This window comes from Peromyscus eremicus, chromosome 14 (genome assembly GCF_949786415.1).
Source record: "Peromyscus eremicus chromosome 14, PerEre_H2_v1, whole genome shotgun sequence".
NCBI lineage: Eukaryota > Metazoa > Chordata > Mammalia > Rodentia > Cricetidae > Peromyscus > Peromyscus eremicus.
The window spans coordinates 53418650-53434471 of NC_081430.1; the positions used below are offsets into that span (position 1 = coordinate 53418650).

A 15822-nucleotide genomic window follows, 5' to 3' on the forward strand; every position below is an offset into this window, starting at 1 on the left:
ACACCCTCTATGTAAATGCCCACTGTTTGCACCTAAAACTCAGGAGCAAAACAACCACCTCGGGAGCCTCAGTCATGGCAAGCAGTGTTATGTTAAACACGGGCTTTCACGTGGTCCTCCAGGAGCCATTCTAGCAGCAGGGAAAACATGTGCCACTCCAGGCTCCCCGAGGGGGCAGTCTGCACAAACGGAAGGCTACCTGTGGCCATCCCAATTTGGCCTCCGCAGCTAGGAGTCCAAAAACCTCACGGCGGAGAACTGCTGCTGATCCGGGGAGCTGGGAGCTTGAGCTGGGCCAGAGGTGGAGGGAGGAGTGCCCAGGAGAGTGATGACATCACCGGCCAGCCCTTGAAAGATGAGCTGTTCCCCGTGCCACTCCAGCTCAGCTCCTCGGAAGACTGGGGAGGACTGTTGGGGACGGCTCGACAGGCAGTCTCTGGACCTGGACCGGGGGACTCGCTAGAACTCAGACACGACTTGCTCCAGAAAAGGTGAGTGCCCGGCAAGAGCTACTTCACGGAGAGCACAAACGTCTCAGCACAGAGAGGTCCTGGCCAGAAGCTGGGACCAGCCCCGGGCTCCCAGGGGTTCTGTGGTCCTGAGGAGTTGGAGGAAGGCTCCCTTCCTCCCCTAGGTCTGACAAATGGCTGGAGGAAGGGTTGTAGTTACTTATACAGGAGGATTTGCCCTGTTGGTTCCAACTCATCACCCCTCTCCCCCCGCCGCTGCCGCCGCCGCTGCCACCACCATGAGTGACCGGTGATTTGAGTTTTATAGGCTCCATGTGGACACAGTGGGCTAAGGCAGGAAGCAGTGAGTGCCAGGCAATGGCGGGACAGGTGTCGTGAGAGTCTGGTTCTTTACTCACCGAGCCACTGATGAGCTCGGAGAGACTCTGCAATGTCTGAGTTCTGCTTTCTCCGTCTGTAAGGCGTGCTCGGCTGCTCCTTGGAGCAGAGGTTAAGACCGCAAAGAGACTTTGTCTCCCCTGGCTGATGTGGCCCATCTGTGTCGGCGGCGGCAGCTTTAATCCACTCCCGTCCTGGTCCTTCTTCAAGGTGGTGGCTATGAGTGAGCTTGGTGTGCTGTCTCGGGTTCGAGTCTCAGCTCCTCTTTCATCCCCTGGGTGACATTGTTGCTGAGAGTTTTGTGTCGCAGGGCCAGGGCCCCAAAGAAGACTCAGTGGCCCCTTTTAAGGCAGAGACAGAAGTGTGGCCCTCCTGGGACATACACCCATGTGTGGTCTTCAACTCCGATTGCTGGGTTGGTAGCTCCGTGGCCTGTGTGGGGTGGCAGCGGTGATGCTCACGGGTTAGGCAGGTTAGAATGTGCCTTCCTGAGTCACAAGCTGCCTGTGGCTCTCTCAAACAGTCCACAGGAAGCAGGAGCTCTGGCTGGGTGTGGGTGCGGTGCCTTGCCCGCCACAACTCTCGGCCCTTCTGTGTCAGAGAAGGGCTTGTAGGGGATCTGATGCCCCTGCTCTGTGCCCCCAACAACAGTGAGAGTGATGGGAACACTCCACAGTTCTGAGACTCAGGGACTTAGAGTTTGCTGTTTTCCTCCACTAGGATGGGGTTAGGGACAAGCAGGGAAGGAGGGTTGGAGAGAATATTAAAAATGGAAAAGCACGTGCGCTTGCCTGGCAGGGCACCCTAGGAGCATATGCCAGCTCTACCCTGAACTTCTGCACTGCAGCTTGGAGTATTAAAAAGGCCCCTGTCGTCGTCATGCACTTCGAGGAGCCCAGCACCGACGGGGAAACTGAGTCTGGAGGAGGCAACAACCTCACCCGCGTTCTTTGCTCATTGCCCAGGGAATCCCATAACCATAGGACTCAGGCTCCATCAGCTTTAAATAAGGGAAAGATGGAATGATTGACTGAGCCAGTGTGAGGACACTGCTCTACAGGGAATTCATCCGATGACAAGCAAAGGGGACCGAACCCAGAATAACTGGGCCACGTGACCTCTGTTACCACGTGATGGGATGGGCAAAAAAATTCAGGGTGTCTGAGAGTGACATTAGGGTTGCCCCTCTCTGCTGTGCGGCTGTGGTCAGGAAGGGACCACGTGGGGCAAGGGAGAGTCCTGCAGATTGCCAGGGAGCCTGGGCTTCCAGAAAGACGGTGGGAACTATATCTATCTGCTCATGGGCTGTATAGTTCGCTTGAGAACCATTGGATGGATGGATGGATACATAGTAGTCACAGAGAAGGCCCCAAGAGCACACAGCTTGTTACTAAGTCAAAGAGCTGGTTTGGAAAGGTAACGCTATGAGCATCTCCCTGTGACATTCTGGAAAAAGATAAAATATAGGAGGGACAAGGCAGGGGTTAGATGGGAACTCTGTATTTTCCCCTTAAGTCTTCTGTGAACCTACATCTGTTCTTAGGTAAATCTCACAGATCAGGTGAGTTTGTGTGTTCCTTTAAGAAGTTCAAGGCCAGGTAGGTGGTGGTGATGCAGGCCTTTAATCCCAACACTCAAGAGATAGAGGCAAGCAGATCTATGTGAGTTCAAGGCCAACGTGGTCTATAGAGCAAGTTCCAGAACAGCCAGGGCTACACAGAGAAAACCTGTCTCAAAAAGCAAAGGCAAAAAAGAAAAGAAAAGAAAAAAGCCAAAGGGGACCGAACCCAGAATAACTGGGCCACGTGACCTCTGTTACCACGTGATGGGATGGGCAAAAAAATTCAGGGTGTCTGAGAGTGACATTAGGGTTGCCCCTCTCTGCTGTGCGGCTGTGGTCAGGAAGGGACCACGTGGGGCAAGGGAGAGTCCTGCAGATTGCCAGGGAAGGGGCCAAGGCTCAGAGAGCTAAATTGCTGGCCCTAGGCCACGTGGTGGGGGAAAGAGGGATTCAATTCTAGTTTAGCTTCGGAAGAAGGGAGGAGAGGAGAGGAGAGAGGAGGGGAGGGGAGGAGAGGGGAGGGGAGGGGAGGAGAGTAGAGGGGTGGGGAAGGAAGGAGAGGAAGGGAGAGGATCTTAAAGGATCAGAAACCACTGACACCTGAGTCCCCAAGTGACCACTTCTAACATGTGCTCCTTGATTCATGAACCCCCAATCCGTAAGCAATGGTCTTAGTGTGCGTGCTGCCTGGACCAGAGAGCTGCCCGTTGCCCATGACCTGGTCCATCTCAGGAGGGCTGTAAGGCTAACAGTCCCCTTCTCGAGTGGAAGTAACTGTGTCCCCAGAACACGGCTCCATTTACTATTGTGAGGGTCTACAGCGGTCAGCTCTGCTTGGCCTCTGTAGGTGGGATGTCCACAGCCCTTCATCTGCCCTCTATGAAAGGGGTTGAATGGCAAGCTTTCCTGGCTTTCTGAGGAGCCTACACCCAAAACACACACCCAGGGCTGCATTCCAGGGCAAACTGAAGAATCCATTGGTCTCTGGTCCTGTCACCATGGGGAGGTTTCTGAGACTCTGGAAGCCAGAAAAGTGGGATCCCATAACCCCCTCACATTGTCCGAGGCCAGAGTGAGGTAAAACAAACAAGACCTGGGGTCCAGTTCTCAGTGGTGTCGCTTACTGAGGGAGACTTTCTCCGTCTCTGCTCTCTTGCCTGTGATGGGGACAGTCGTCCATTTCAGAGGAGCCCTGCAAAGTCCCTTAGAGTACAGACTAGATGGATGCCCTGAGTATGAGACCCCTCTCCCTCCTCTCCCTTCTCCCCCTCCTCTCCCTTCCTCTTCTCCCCTCCCCACCCCTCGCCTCTCCTCCCCTCCCGTCCTCTCTCCTCTCCTCTCCTCCCCTCCCCTCCCCTCTCCTCCCCTCCCCTCTCCTCCCCTCCCCTCCTCTCTCCTCTCCTCTCCTCCCTTCTTCCCAAGCTAAACTAGAAGTGAATCCCTCTTTCCCCCACCACGTGGCCTAAGGCCAGCAATTTAGCTCTCTGAGCCTTGGCCCCTTCAGCTATAAATAGTAATTGAATCAGAAACTACCTAAAAATTCAAATTGGAAACCTCCCCTGAGAGTCCGGTGTGTGAAGGGACAGCCCTGCTCTCCCACAGCAGGGCCACTGGGAGGACAGTCACAAAGAAGGTGAGGGAAAGACACAGGCAGGAACACCACCAAAGCACAGCCAGCGGGCAGTGGCTTCTGGAGCAACATACCATGAATTGTAAAGTGCTATTGGAGCGTGAGGTCCCCCCCAACACACACACACCAAAAATGTTAGCTTGAGAGATGCACGTCCATTGCTCTGATTTGACTGTTATGCGTAGGTTGCATACCATCAGGCACAGCAATGTATTCCGTAAAGAAGCACTCATATCTCAATTAAAAAAAAAAAATGCGCCGGGCGGTGGTGGCGCACGCCTTTAATCCCAGCATTCGGGAGGCAGAGCCAGGTGGATCTCTGTGAGTTCGAGGCCAGCCTGGGCTACCAAGTGAGTTCCAGGAAAGGCGCAAAGCTACACAGAGAAACCCTGTCTCGAAAAACCAAAAAAAAAAAAAAAAAAAAAAATGAGGGTCAGGGATGTACCTCAGAGCACCTGCCTGGTAGGGCTGAGGTCCTGGATTCCTTTTCTGGCACCTCAAAAAATGAGGTGGTGCGGCGGTTAGGTTTTTGTTTGTTTGTTTGTTTGTTTGTTTGATTTTGACAACTTGATACAAGCTGGAGTTTTCAGAAAAAAGGGAACCTCAATTAAGAAAATGCCCCCCAAAAACTGGCCTGTAGTCAAGCCTGTGGTTCATTTTGTTAATTAAATGATGGGGAACGGCCAGCCCCCTGTGGTCAGTGTCCTCCCTGGGCAAGTGGTCCTGGGTTGTATAAGAAAGCAAACTGAGCAAGCCAGGAGAAGCAAGCCAGTCAGCAGCACCCCTCCGTGATTCCTGCTCCAGTTCCTGCCTCCAGGTTCCTGCCTCGAGTTCCTGCCTTGGAACTGTGTTCCTCCACGGACTGTGAGCCAGGATATGTAAGCCAAATAAACCCTTTCCTCCCCAGGCTGCTTTAGGTCATGACATTTCTCACAGCAATAGAAAGCAAACTGAGAGGAATGGGTGGCTCGATTGGTGCACGCAGAGGTGAGGACAGTGTAACTGGGAGTCTCCGTGTGTGTCCTTACACATGGACAGGGGCATCTCCCGTGAAAGTCAGGAGGCATCTGAAAAGAGAAAGGATGGGTTTCCAAGAGACAGGCTGCTGGCCTTCAGGGAGGGGATAACAGGGCTGGATCAGGCCCGGAGGAAGGCTGAGGGTCATCACGCTTTCCTCTTCACTCTCTGAAGCTCTTACAGACATGCGGGTCCCTTTGCAGACACTTAAATGAGAATTTAAATCTTAGAAGCAAAGCAAACAGGACTAGATAGAAGACAAGCTTCGTGGTGGCTGACACCAGGAATTCCAGCACTCAGAAAGCTGAGACAGGAGGATTGTCCCAAGTAAGGGGCCATCCTGCACAACCTTGTGAGTTCTATATGAGAAACCTAGGCTTACTTATGTCTCTCCAGGTATAACAAGGTCTAAAAAGGTGGGGTGGGAGACTCACACACCTTCGCCTGTACCCAGGAGCCAACACCGCAGAAGGACAATGGGGTCAGGGGGTGGGGCTTGAAGGTGGTAGGACAACCAGCCTTGGATCTTCAGAGTCCTGCTGGACTGTGTAGGAAAATGTATTCAATGAGCATCTACTAAGTGGTGCGTGGCTCTGTGCTGAGCCCTGGGTGGGACTGGGAATGGGGTTTTTGAAACCACTTCTACTAAAAGTAGACTCAGATACATGGGGATCCTTGAAACAGCCATTGCTCACACAGACTCAGATCCCAACGAGGGATTTGTTTTCGGGGGGTGGGGGGGAGAAAAAAGAAACTTCTTGATTAAGTATTCCAGCCAAAAAGGAAGTTCATCACATTAAATGATTTAAGAAAGGGGACAGACAACATTATAGAAAAGTTGATTACGATCATTGGAGCCTTCCAATTAAAGCCCAAGCTATGGCTCTGAAGTTGGTTGGAACTTGACTAGGATGCTTAATAAATGTTTGGAACGGATGCTCAGAAAAGATAAACAGTTTGTAACTGCTGGGGACTAAATCTCATGTTATTTCAACTAAAACTGAAGTTGGAAGTGGAGGAGCGGGCGGGCACAGATGAGAAAGGTGCTAGAGGTGCTCGCCTTATTCTTTTCGTGTATAGGTTGTGAGTGCACCCGCATTGCACACTTGTGTGGTGTTCATGAGTGTGTTCAGACCCCTCACCATGCAAGCACTTGTGAAGACCGGAAGTCAAACCTTGGGCGTCCTCCTCCATTACTCTCTATGTTTTGAGACAGAGTCTCTCCCTGAACCTGGAGCTTGGAGCTTGGAGCTTGCCAATTGGTAGACTGGCTGGCCAGCGAGCCCCGGGGATGGTCCTCTCTCCACCTCCCCAGCACATGGATTACAAGGACATACCCCGTGTGTGTGTGTGTGTGTGTGTGTGTGTGTGTGTGTGTGTGTGTATGTGTGTGTGTGTGTGTGTGTGTGTGTATGCACAAGTGAAGGTTAAAGGTCAATGCTTCCTCTGTTGCTCATCACGGTAGCTTTTGTGACAGGGTCTTCCACTGAATCTGGCCTATCCCCTCTGAGATTATAGACGTGTGCCTTTGTGCCTGGCTCTCATGGGTGGTGAGGATCCGAACTCAGGTCTTCATGGTTGTGGGACGAGCACTTTACCCACTAAGCCGTCTCTGCAGCCTTGATTTTTATCATATCTGGGAACGGACCATTATTTCTCTGCCTTTGGTGTTAGTCAACAGATACGGATTCTCATGTTCGTCAGTAATTTAAAGACAGTCTTTAGAAGAGCAGTAGAGATGGCGCCCGTGACACGGCCCTTACGTTTGCAGAAATCAACCGTGTAGTCCAGACCTGCCGGAAAACCTCAGCAGGCAGAGATTAATATTGATAGATGTCCGGTGTATAAAGCTCTGACAGGCCGTGTCGCCCGCCTGTACTATGGAAATGAACATCTGATATAAAATCTAAACGTCACAGACCACTTGAAAATTCTAGAAACTGCTCCTAAAACCCATTCAAAGGGTTTCAGTGAAATCGCAGACATTTGAGAGATGATCGACTCTAAGGTAGCACGACTTACCAAACTTAGGGGGCACAGCCAAGGCCACGTTGGAGGAGAAATCATACCTTCAGAATCGTTAGTCACTAAACCACAAGGGTTGCAAACAAATGAATTCGTTCCAATCCACTTTTAACATATCTGTAGCTGGTTTGGGCTTTGGTAGCACAGGTTCATAGTCCCAGTCTGCAGGTGGCTGAAGCGGGAGGATTACAAGTTCAAGATCAACCAGTCTGAGCAACGTAGTAAGACACTGCTATTTCAAAATAGAAATAAAAATCGATCGGGACTGTCGCTTTGTAGGCGAGTGCTTGACTCACACACGCAAAGCCACGAGTTTAATCCCCAGAGGCAGAGAACAAAATTAGATAAGGAATTATAACCAGAAACACAGAGAGAGGAAAATAACGGCACAAAAATCAAGAAGAGCTAACTGCAAAGAAGAAAAGTACTGATATCATAAAGCGATTCAAGGAGAGCCCGAGAGCTGGCGCTTTCCTGGTTGCTGTATATTAAGTACATATAAGGGTTTCGCTACAGCACCCTCGTACATACACAGAGGTCATGTGCTCACTCACATACTTCCGCTCCTTCTCTTATCCCCGTTTGGAGAGAGGGCTGGAGAAGGGAAACGTGGGTGTGATTGACTCTGTAGGAAGCAGGTCAGTTGCGGGGTGGCTGCTCCGGAGTAGCCTGTAGGCAAAATGGGGGCCTGCAGTGCCCCAGCATTTACTGAGACTATACTGGGGAGGTAAGAGTTGCCCGGCTAGGGGTCTCCACCAGCTCCCCAGAAAGATCCCTACCCATCTGGCCCCCAGGAGGTCACTTTCTTGTGGCCAAAGGTCTGTGCCTTAGACAGATGGCTCCTTAACTCCAGAAAGGCAAGCTTATGAGGAGAAGATGCCTCCCTCGCTCCAGAGCTTCTACCCACTAGTCACCTGTTTCTAGTTCAATTCTCTACTGGAGTTCCTCTGCCCACAACCGAGGCTCACAGCTGTGCCAATTATTTAGACACTGGTATCACGTTTAGGAATTAGGACCAATCGGTCCTGCCCGACAGTCTGGGGTTAAGCTCTACCAGTGACTGTGGACACTGACTCTCTCTCTCATCCGTATGGTTCAGGAGGAGGACCACTGTGGGCTGGGAGAACAGGGCTATATGTGGGCTTGCCTGCTCTGTGCCCAGTATTTGAGAAGTTGGTTTATTCCTTATTTTTAAACCTCTTGTTAAGTCTGTTCTACATTCCTCCAGATCAGAGGCCTCTGTCCGCAGAAGCCTGGGCCTCATGGAAGATTTTGTGTAGGCTTCAAGTTCAAGGCCCATACCTTGTGAAGCAGAGCGTATGCCTAAATAGAGGAAAGGGCGTGGTGTGGGCTGGAAACAGCCAGGTAGATCGCTCGGTGCTGATGGAAATGTGTGTAAGCCCTCTCCTGGCCCCAGAGGACCATTGCCACCCAAACCTGTCACTGCTACTTCTGATAAAGCTGCTCTATGGGTGATGTGTCCCCACACGAGAGCTGACAGAATAGTCTGTAAAGGTGACACAGTAGCTAAAGCAGCACTGGAACCTGACCTGGTTCTTGTGTCACCGGGCCTCCCCAGACAGGCAAAGGGACGGGATGGAGGAGCTGGTAAGGCTACTGGGGTTTGGGGAGGGGAAGAGTGCAGCCTGGTGAGGATGGCAGAACCCTGAGCCCCAAGCTAGGCACTTCTCCACAGTGGGAGGGATCCCAGGGCCACCTAGACCTGGAGCGCCTTGCCTGTTCTCTCCCTCTGGGCCCTAGAACTTCCCAGCGTTCAGTGCAAAGATAGGAAGGACCAGTCAAGAGGCTTTCCTCGCAAGTGGCGATTCTCTCCCAGGGTCCCTTTGGGGCCTATGACTAAGAGAATGGAAGGGAAGACATCTGGGCCCCTGGCTGCCCAGAACCACCCTTGGATCGAGGGATAAGAGCCGCCGGCAACTGTAAAGCCCGAGTCAAGTAAGAAAGCACTGATGAGTGACTGGGGTGAACATGCCAGGTCCCCGCTCACCCCTCACGCCAACAGTAAAGCCCCGGACCCTGGTGGAGATTTGAGCTCAGAAAGCTGATCACAGCATAGGCAAGTGGCAGGGCTGGGATTTGAATGTCGATTAGCACGACTCCGTCATGCCAGTCTGTACTCAGTCCATGCCCCTGGTGTACCGGAGTTTGGGTGGCTTAGGGAGATGGTGAGGGGAAGTCCCCTCAAACCTGGAGTATGGTGAGTTCCAGATCTCCCAATTCCCAGCAGCTAAGAAAAAAATGGAATCTGACCCCCCTCATAGGCTTTGAGACTAGCTGAAAGGACAGCGTCACTACCACACTCTTGAATGCATTTTTTGCATTGCAAAGAGAAAGAGGATAGGTAAACATCGGATTGGAAGCTGGGAGCAGGGGCTCACCGGTTGCTTTGGGCTTTCTTTATTCTTTGTAGAGGTTCCTGAGCTGCAAGAAGAACAAGACTGGCTAGGAGTGAATACACCAGGCTCCAACAGAGGAGAGTCTGTATACAGGAGAGAAAAGGGCTGTGGTTCTGGACACATCCAGTTTCCATGACTATTACAAAGTACCTGAGGCAGGCAACTATAAATAAAGGGAGTAGACTGCCAGGTGTAGTGGGACACATCTGGAATCCCAGCACAAGGGAGGCTGAGGCAGGAAAGAGGAAGAGTTGGTAACAGGGAAGGACAGGAGAGAAAAAGAAGAATTTTCTTTAACTCATAGTCTGTGTTGCTAAAAGTTGGCCCCTCCTCCTGTCTGTCACATTATGGTGAATGACAGGGGCAGAAGTATATCCCTTTGGAGGGCACGCCTCTAGTGATTTAAAAGCCTCCCTGCTAAGCCCTACCTCTTAAGGTCCCTCACTGCCTCCCAACACTGCCACCTTGGGGACCAAGTCTCCAACACAGGAACCTTGGGGGACAGACTCCAACTACATCCATGCACAGCAGATGAGGAATGGTCCTCCATGAAGGAAGCTAACAGGAAGGCATGCTCATGTGGGATGTGCTCAAAGGGCTCACTGTCGTGAAAATGCCACTCAACATGACCCGGCCCATGAGAACACCGTGGAAGGACCCGTTTCCGCCCATCTCCTGGGGTTTCATTGGGCTTTCATGGCAGAATCAGGGAAGTAGGGCTAGATTATGTGATCACAGGAGGGCTTTGTTTGCATGGTAGGGAGCTTGATGGTCCCAGAGTCACGTCTGAGGTCCCTAAAAGGGCCAGTCCCAGATTACCAGAAGCCCACTGATTCATCCGTGCAGAATGGTAGTTAGGCGACCAGAGACTCATGGGAGAAACAGTTTACATTTCATGTTAAACAAAAACACAACTGTGTATTAATTTGCCAGCTCCTACATAAGCAAAGCTTAGCAGGTTGTCTTTCTTATACAAGCTAACCATAACTCACTCTCTATTTTGTTTTTCAAAGGAGAAAATGCGTGGCTTGTTATTACAAGAGTACTAGGTGTGCGTGTGTGGTGGTGGTGGGAGCGGGGGCAGTCGGGGTGCACTGGCCTGTGCACGCCTGTGTGGGAGTCAGAAGTCAATGTCGGTGTCTTCATTTATTGCTTCCCACTTTGTTTTCAAGATAGACTCCCTTACTGAATCTGTAACCCAACTTCCAGCAAGACTGAGCGGCCAGCAGGCTCCGGGAGCCGCGGCCTTTCTCGGCCCTTCCCCAGCACTGAGGTTACAGGCATACAATGCTGTGTGCGGCTTTATTGTGGCTGCTGAGGATCTGAGGCCTCTCCCCAGCCCCATAGATGCTCTTCGTTTTAAAAGCAAACTTAGAAACCTCTACAAAGAACAAAGAAAGCCCCAAAGCAAACGGTGATCCTGTGAGCACGCACTCCAGAACGTATCATTTGCGCCGTGGATACAATTTAGTGCCCAGAGCTTAACAGCGTTGACAAGATCTCAGAAGCGGCGTCTCACTTTGGCAAGTCCTGAGAAGCACCCTTTGGCAGCCATTGCCCGGGTGTAGAATAGCCAGGGTTAGGCTGTCCCCTAAGGCCCTCTTAAATGAGGGTGAGCATGTCCCTGCGTGAAGCACTTCCTGCGCTTTGATTCTTCACAGAAACAGCACCCAAGAAGAAAAGGGCCATTTGTTGGTGTTGTTTTAAAAGGTTTGTAATTTGTTCACTAAATTGTGCCAAAATCTAATTTTCTGGAGGCAAAGTTGGAAGCCATTATTCTACCTCCTCCTCCTGCCTCACCCCTGTAAAGAAAAGACATTAAAGATGCCACCTATTACCGCCCACTCCCCTTGGCCTGTGACATACCACATGAAGACCAGGCTATTTTTACATCGTCTTGGTTCTGAAGGCCCCTGCAGGGATGGGCCATCAAGAGTGGATCCTTGCAGATGGGCAGCGGGTGCCTCAGTAGGAACAAACTCCCATTAATAGCAACCCTGAAAACTGGTTGAGCCCCTACTAACAGCCTGGCCCATTCACCCATAGGGTTCAGAGTCCTTCCAGACCCAGCATTAAGTGGAGAAACGGAACTGTGACCCAGCTTCCCCAGGGCAGGCTTTGGAGTAGGGATGGGTCCCAGCAGGCCCAACTGGCAATGTGCTGGGCAGGGAATCTGGGAGGGTTTATTTCTGGCTCCAGAATGTGAAGTACTGGAGAAGCCAGCAAGCCAACGCATGTCAGAGGCTCTGCTCAATCCCAGCTCAGATGTGGGGATTTTTCCAGCCATGTTGTGGCACTGTGTTGGACTCATGCAGGGTCAGGTCCTGGCTGGGGCCTCCCAACCCTAGGGCAGGTCACAGGTCCTCTCCAGCTAGCTGGGCTACAAACCAGGCTTGCCTGCTGTAGGCTGGGGATGGGGTGTCTATGGAACAGATGGTGACAAGATGGTGGCCTGATGGGGAGGTGGCTCAGATGGTACAGCGCTTGCTGCTTAAGCATGAGGACATGAGTTCGATCCCCAGAACCTACTTTAATAAAATCCAGGTGTCAGCCAGAGAGGGGCTCATCAGTTAAAAGCCCTGGCTGCTCTTCCGGAGGACATGGGTTCAGTTCCCAGCACCCCATGGAGGCTAACAACAGCCTGGAACTCCAGTTGCAGGGGGTTTGCTGCCCTCTTCTGGCCTCCACAAGCACTGCATGCACATGGTGGTACACAGTTACCCATGGAAGCCGAACACCCATACAAATAAATAAATAAATCTAAAAAGAAAGATACAGGTGTGGTGGGGCACACTTGTAATCCAGCCCTGGAGAAGCAGGGGCAGGTGGATCCCTGGGGCTAGCTGGCTAACCAGCCTAGCCTAAGGTTAGAGATCCATGGGAGACTGTCCCAGAAAAGAAGGTAGATATTATCTAAGGAAAACAGCTGAAGTTGTCCTCCTGTCTATACATATGACAGAGAGACAGACGGACAGATACAGACAGAGCAGGAGTACTTGAGGAGTCTTTAAGGATAGAATTATAGTTATAGAGTAGCAAGGAAAATAATTTTATGGTTGGGGGTCAGTGTGTTAAAGGGTCCCAGCATTAGGAGGGTTGAGAACCACTGGCTTAAGAGAACATTTTGAGAAACAGGACACACTTAAAGACTGTGTGGTAATGAGAGAGCTCCAGACAAAACGTTCCCGGGGCTTTGGTTGTGACCTACTCTTGCGTTGAAGTAGGTGCATGCTGCCATGTGTGCTCAGTCACTCAAGGTTGACGGACCTGTGGTGGAACCAAGACATCTGTTTCTAGAAAGGATTCTGTAAAGCCTGGTGCCCACTTAACAGTGAAGACAATCCTTGTTGGTGGTTGTATAAGTCAGTGTTCTTTCTCTCTCTCTCTCTCTCTCTCTCTCTCTCTCTCTCTCTCTCTCTTTTTGTTTTTTCGAGACAGGGTTTCTCTGTATAGCTTTGCGCCTTTCCTGGAACTCACTCTGTAACCCAGGCTGGCCTCGAACTCACAGAGATCCTCCTGCCTCTGCCTCCCGAGTGCCAGGATTAAAGGCATGCACCACCATCGCCCAGTGAGTCAGGGGTCTCTAGAGTAACAGAACTTACAGAATGAATACATATGTAAGGGGGATTTATCAGAGTGACTTACAGGCTGTAGTCCAGTGAACCCAACAACGGCTGCCTGTGAACAGAAAATCCAAGAACCCAGCAGCTGCTCAGTCCACTAGGCTGGATGTCTCAGCTGGCCTTCAGTAGACACTGGAATCCTGAAGAAGTAGGTTCTAATGCCAGTGAAGGAGTGGATGTGCTGTCAAGGTGAGAGCAAGCAGGCAAAGGGCAAAAGCTTCCTTCTTCCAGCCAGGTGGTAGTGATACATGCCTTTAATCCCAGCACTCAGGAGGCAGAGCCAGGCGGATCTCTGTGAGTTCAAGGCCAGCCTGGTCTACAGAGCAAGCTCCAGGACAGGCACCAAAACTACACAGGGAAACCCTGTCTCAAAAAAAAAAACCAAAACAAAAAAAAAAAAAAAAAAAAAAAAAAAAACCCTTCCTTCTTCCATGTCCTTATACAGGCTTCCAGCAGAAAGTGTGGCCCAGATTAAAGATATGTCTTCCCTCCCCAAGACCCAGATTAAGGTGTGTGTCTTCCTACTTAAAGTTAAGCAGAAATACCTCACTGGTGTGCCCTCCATTTTGGACTGTAGTCCATTCCAGATGTAGTCAAATTGACAACCAAGAACTGCCATCATAGCCAGGCAGTGGTGGCCCACACCTTTGATCCCAGCCCTTGGGAGGCAGAGGCAGGCGGATCTCAGTGAGTTTAAGGCCAGCTTGGTCTATAAAGCAAGTTCCAGGACAGCCAGGGCTGTTACACAGAGAATCCCTGTCTCAGAAAGTAAATAATAAATCAATAAAAGAACAGCCATCACAGTGATAGTAAAGAAGACACAGAAGAACAGAATCTGAGGGACTATTTTGAAAAATATGGCAAGATTGAAACCATAGAAGTTATAGAGACAGGCAGAATGGGAAAAGAAGGATTTGCTCTTGTAACTGTTGATGATAACGACACAGTTGATAAAATTGTTGTTCAGAAGTACCACACTGTCGATGGGCATAATTGTGAAGTGAGAAGGACCCTTGCTTTTCTTTCTTTCTGCTTTTTGTTTGTTTTTGTTTTTGTTTTTGTTTTTGTTTTTGTTTTGAGACAGGGTTTCTCGGTGTAGTTCTGGCTGTCTTGGAACTTGTAGACCAGGTCTCGAACTCAGAGATCTTCCTGTCTCTTCCTCCCGAGTGCTGGGATTAAAGGCGTGCACCACCAGCTGGCAAGAAGGGCCTTTTCTAAACAAGAGGTGCAGCCTGCTGGATCACAGAGAGCCCAGGGAGATGGATCTGGAAATTTCATGGGTTGTGGAGGCAACCTCGGAGGTGGTAGGGATCATTTGGGTCGTGGTGGAAACTTCGGTGGGAAAGGAAGCCGTGGTGGTGGAGGTGGCGACAGCAGAGGTGGTGACGGAAGTGGTGACGGTGGATATAATGGATTTGGAGGGACAGTGGAGACTGGGGTGGTGGTCTTGGTTACGGCAGTAGAGGAGGCTATGACGGCGGTGGACCAGGACGTGGGAACCACGGTGGTGGATATGGCGGTGAGGGAAGAGCTATGGTGGTTACAATGAAGGAGGAAGTGTGGGTGGAGGTAACTGTGACTGACGGTGGTGGGAACTGCAATGATCTTGGAAGTTACAGTACACAACAATGGGAGCTTGGGCGGTGCCTGTGGTGGCGGCTGTGGATCTGTGGTGATCCGGCAGGGGAAGGTTTTAAAAACCTTTTATCTATTGTAGCCTTCTCCTTTTCTTTTCATTCATCAGGTATATTGCCCTGCAAATTGTGGTCCCAGGAATAAAAACAATTAAGGAATTTTTAACTTTTAAAAAAAAAATTTAAAAAAGGGTACATTTTCTTATCTTTGCAGACTGATTGTGAGACAGATCAGTAGCAGACCCAGACTGAGATGGTGACAAAGTAAATGATACCTGCTCGAGATTTACATACTATGGGGGGCGGGGCTCCAGGCTTCGTAGAAGGGGACTGGCTGTGAGCTGGAAACCGTTGAAGTCTAGGGACGGTGTCTTATCTGGTCTATCTATTATGTATCAATTCAAAGTTTCCACAACCTGGGTTCCAGCATTTAAATCTCACCTCTTATCTGCTAGCTGTGCCTCAGTTTACCTATCTGTAAAACAGGGCTGATAGGAATCATGCCTACATGCAGAGGTTTATCTGTCACCGTGCTCAAAAACATGGAAAGAAAATACATGGCCACATGTGGCCCTCGGGGTACATTTTCACCTGTCCTGATGGCGTGTTCGAAGACATCAGTCCATTTCACCAAGAAGAGGAGCCATTTGCGCCAGCTTGTCCAGACAGAATCAAGATGCTGCTCCTGCGTTTCTCTAGAGTCCAGGCCTGATGAGAAACAACTTCCAGGACTGGCCTTTTCCAGTCTTTCCTGTATCTCTCTGAGCTCCCTGCTCTGCAGCACTTAGAAGCCTGCCCCCCTCCCATACCTTCCAGGAAGCGCTGGCCAAGCCCAGAGCGCTGGAATTCTGAAGGGTGACTCCCTCCTTTGAAGGGCTCCTCTTCCATCAGACAGAGGTCATGTGACTAAGGGGATGCTCCATCATTGGCAGGACTTTGAGCAGGCCTGAATTGGCAGGGAGGCAAGGAGCCAATGCTTCTGTGCCATGCCCAGTGAAGGGAGCTGACTAAGATGGACTCGGTCCACCTTTGGGTGTCAATGAAGGTGTGCTTCTGAAGAACTCAGT

At 50.7% G+C, this 15822-nt stretch overlaps 1 protein-coding gene across 1 annotated transcript in view; it reads left to right on the forward strand.

The window, feature by feature from the left end:
* Positions 1–394: 394 nt before the first annotated feature.
* Positions 395–15822, forward strand: part of Bdkrb2 (bradykinin receptor B2) — a 30612-nt gene continuing 15184 nt past the window's right edge. Inside the window, exon 1 of the mRNA XM_059279483.1 lies at positions 395–491. The gene's annotated coding sequence lies outside the window, so the exon portion shown is untranslated. The remainder of the gene's footprint in view (positions 492–15822) is intronic.